This window comes from Micromys minutus (genome assembly GCF_963924665.1).
Source record: "Micromys minutus genome assembly, chromosome: X".
Classification (NCBI taxonomy): Eukaryota; Metazoa; Chordata; class Mammalia; order Rodentia; family Muridae; genus Micromys; species Micromys minutus.
The window spans coordinates 44,845,058-44,849,589 of record NC_137970.1 but is presented as its reverse complement, the minus strand read 5'-3'; the positions used below and the strand labels follow the sequence as shown (position 1 = coordinate 44,849,589).

Genomic DNA, 4,532 nt, shown 5'->3' with positions numbered 1-4,532 from the left:
CTAACATAGGGAGCCTAGACTAAATGTCAACAGAACCTGCCAGACAGAGTTCAGAAAGTACTTGAAAGGGTGAGCATATTCAGCAGTAAATGTCCGAGATAATTCCATCAAGCAAATAAAAGATTATTTTACAGGTGGTCACAATTTTATGGACTTCTATCCAGCCCATTCTATTCCTCTGAACTCTATGTATGACTTTGTGCCATGACATGCTAATTTTATCAGTATAGTTTTGTAGCATGACCTGGCATAAGGTATGATATGCCCAACATTATTCTTTTGTTGTTAGTATTTTCTGTTTTTGTCTTTCCATGTAATTTTAAAGATTTTTATAAATATATTTCTGTAAAAATGTCACAAGAATTATTGGAATCACATTTGGTTGGACAGTCATTTTTATCTTAGTCCAACAAATGCATGAGCACTGACAGTCTTTCCATTTTCTAGTGTCTTCTTCAATTAGTCTTTTCAGTGTTTTAAAGTTTTGATTATAGAGGTCTTGTACTTCCTTGATTATGTTATTTTAGCCCGAAGGGATTTATTTTTAAAGATATTATGATTAGGATAATTTCTCTGATTACTTTATTAGTGTGTTTGTTGTTGGTATATAGAAAAAAGTATTTTGTTGAGCATTTTGTGTTCATATTCATTAGAGAGATTCATCGAAAATTCATGTTTTTATCTGGCTTTGTTATCATGATGATAGTGTCTTTACAAAAATAGTTTGAAAGAATATATTTCTTGTTTTGTGGAATAATTTAAGAAAGATTAGTATTAATTATTCTTTGAAGTTTTGGTAGAATTGTATAGTGAATTCCCTTTGTACCTGGCTTGTTTTAAGTTGGGAGATTATTTTTGTACCATGGTAACCTTATAGCTTTTTATAGATTGTTCAATTATTAAATAAATCACCTTGGTTTAACTTCAGCAGGTTGGATGCATGCAGACATTTAACTATCACTCTTAGATTTTCCAATTTAGCAGAATATACACTCTTAAGGCATGTTTTAATGATTTTATAATTGTGATTGTTATGTGTTTTAATGTTTATGTTCTCATCTCTGATTTGATTAATTTGAACTTCTTTCATTTTCTTTAGGCTTTCCGATCTAGTTTATTTCTCCAAAAAATGAACTAATAATATCATTGTCTTTTTTGTATGTTTTAAATTTCATTTTTATTACATTTATTTCCTCCCTAGACTTAATTATTTATTCATCTACTATTTTGTGTTTTGTTGGCTCTTCTCTTTCCAATATCTTATTTCAAAATTTATCTGTTTTATTTTTAATGTAGGTAATCAGAGCTATAAACTTTCACTTTAGAACTGTCTCCTGATTTTTTTTTCTGAGTCTTTCATTTGTATATCATGAAATTACTGATTATTGGGAATTAATTTTGTATTCTGGTACTTGGTTGAATGTGTTTATATGCTATAGTAGTTACCTGATAGAACTTTTCGGGACACCTGTATAATACCATAATATCATCTACAACTGAAGATACTTTGATTTCTTTCTTTCTAATTTTGTATTCTCTTGATCTCCTTCAGTTGTCTTATTGCTTTAGCTAAGACTTCAAGCACTATATTGAATAGGTATGGAAAAAGTGGATGGTCTTGTTTTATTTCCAATATTAATGAAAATTCTTTGAGTAAATTGCCTTTATTATGTTTATCTCTATCCATTTTACCCCAAGTCTTTCAGATACTTTTATCATGAAGGGGTATTAAATTTTTTTTCAGCATCTAATGATATGATCATGGGTTTTTTTTTACTTCCAATCTGCTTATATAGTAGATTTAATTTATGTTGCACCATGCCTGCCTCTCTGTCATGAAGCCTACTCACTTGATCATAGTTGATGGTCCTTTGTTATTGTTTTTATTTTTGATATGTTCTTGGAATCTGTTTGCAAATGCTTTGTTGAGAAATTTTTCATGTATGTTCAAATGAGAAATTGGTCTGAATTCTACTTTTTTTAAAAATGGGTCTTTATAGTAACTGAGACCTTGATAAAAAAAATATAGTCTCTTGAGTCAACTCTACTCATCCTAGGATTGCTGTGTAAGTCAGAAGTGGTCCGGCCCCACCCTGCTCTGTACTACTACTTGGTTTTCCCATCAAGATGCCTGAGGAAATGCATCATATAGAGCAAGAGATGGAGACCTTTTCTTTTCAGGCAGAAATTTCCCAGCTCATGTCCCTCATCATTAATACTTTCTACTCAAACAAGGAGATTTTCCTCTGGGAGTTGATCTCTAATGCTTCTGATGCCCTGGACAATTTTCAGTATGAGAGCCTGATGGACCCTTCCAAGTTGGACAGTGGAAAGGGGCTGAAAATTTACATCATCCCCAACCCTCAGGAGCTCACACTGACTTTGATATACACAGGCATTGGCATGGCCAAGACTGACCTCAGAAATAACTAGGGAACTGTTGCTAAGTTTGGTACAAAGGCATTCATGGAGGCTCTACAGGCTGGTCCAGACATCTCCATGATTGGGAAGTTTGGTGTTGGATTCTACTAGGCCAATCTAGTGGCAGAAAAAGTGGTTGTGATCACAAAGCACATTGATGACAAGCAGTGTGCCTGGGAGTTTTCTATAGGTGGATCCTTCACTGTCCATGCAGACCATGCTGAGCCCATTGGCCGGGGTACCAAAGTGATCCTTCACCTCAAAGAAGACCAGACAGAGTATTTAGAGGAGAGAAGGGTCAAGGAAGTGGTGAAGAAACATTTGCAGTTCATAGGCTATCCCATCACCTTCTACTTGGAGAAGTAATGAGAAAATGAGATCAGTGATGATGAGGCAGAGAAAAAGAAAGGTGAGAAAAAGAAGGAAGATAAAGCAGATGAAGAGAAGCCTAAGATTGAGGATGTGGGCTCTGATGAGGAGGATGACAGCGGCAAAGAAAGCAAAAAGAAAACAAAGAAGATAAAAAAGAAGTATATTGACCAGGAAAAGCCGAATAAGACAAAAGCCTTTCTGGACCAGAAATCTGGGTGATATCATTCAAGAGGAATATGGTGAATTCTACAAGAGCCTCACCAATGACTGGGAAGACCACTTCTCTATAGATGGTCAGCTGTAATTCAGGGCTTTGCTCTTTATGCCTCGGTGAGCTCCCTTTGACCTGTTTGAGAACAAGAAGAAGAACAACATCAAATTGTATGCCTGTCATGGACAGCTGTGATGAGCTGATATCTGAATACCTCAACTTTATCCATGGTATGGTTGATTCCGAGGATCTTCCCCTGGACATCTCCCGAAAAGTGTTCCAGCAGAGCAAGATCCTGAAAGTAATCTGCAGAAACACTGTGGAGAAGTACCTTGAGCTCTTCTCTGAGTTGACTGAAGACAAAAAGAACTACAAGAAATTTGATTAGGTGTTCTCCAAGAATTTAAAGCTTAGAATCCATGAGGATCCCACTAACCATTGCCGCCTCTCTGAGCTCCTTCATTATCATACCTCTCAGCCTGGAGATGGGATGACTTCCCTGTATGCATCTCACCTGAAGGAGGCCCAGAAATCCATCTACTACATCACTGGTGAGAGCAAAGAGCAAGTGGCCAACTCTGCCTTTGTGGAGCGTGTACAGAAACGAGGCTTTGAGGTGATGTGTGTGACTGAGCCTATTGATGAGTACTACATGCAGCAGCTCAAGGAATTTGATGGAAAAAGCCTGGTCTCCGTGACTAAGGAGCCTAGAACTTCCAGAGGTTGAGGATGGGAAGAAGAAAATGGAAGAGAGCAATGCAAAGTTTGAGAATCTCTGCAAGCTCATGAAGGAGATCTTGGATAAGAAGGTTGAAAAAGTGACAACCTCCAACAGGCTTATGTCTTCACCCTGCTGCATTGTGACAAGAACCTATGGCTGGACAGCTAACATGGAATAGATCATGAAGGCCCAGGCACTGTGAGACAATGCTACAATGGGTTACATGATGGCCAAGAAATACTTAGAGATCAACCATGGCCACCTCATTGTGGAGACCCTGCAGCAGAAGGTTGAGACAGACAAAAATGACAACACTGTTAAGGACCTGGTGGTGTTGCTGTTTGAAACTTTTCTGCTTTTCTCTGGTTTCTCACTTGAGGATACCCAAACTCACTTTAACTGCATCTACCCCATGATTTGGAATATAGTAATATTAAGACATTTACAAGAGGAGCTAGAGAGATGTCTTAGTACTTAAGAGTACTTGTACTTGGTGCTCCTCTAGAGGGCCTGAGTTCAGTTCCTAGGAGCTACATCAAGCAGCTAACAATCATCTATAACTTGACCTCCAGGAGTATCTTATACCTTCTGCTTTTTGATGGCACTTTCACCTAAATGCATATAACCACACACAGGCGTATACACATACACATATATTTTTAAAAAGAAAAATAATATTTACAAATACTAAAATAGAGGTGTTAAATAGTCTCTCACAAAATAAATGCGTTCTATTGAGTATATGTCATATCATCTCTGAAGTTAATGTTGAAATTTTGTCTACAGTGTTGTATGGTGATTCTTAAA

The 4,532-nt window shown here is 36.8% G+C and overlaps 1 pseudogene across 1 annotated transcript; it reads left to right on the top strand.

Annotated features, from left to right (window-relative positions):
- Positions 1–2,127: 2,127 nt before the first annotated feature.
- Positions 2,128–4,203, top strand: LOC308414907 (heat shock protein HSP 90-beta-like; annotated as a pseudogene). Its single transcript has one exon. The product of its transcript is annotated as a heat shock protein HSP 90-beta-like (transcript).
- Positions 4,204–4,532: the final 329 nt, after the last annotated feature.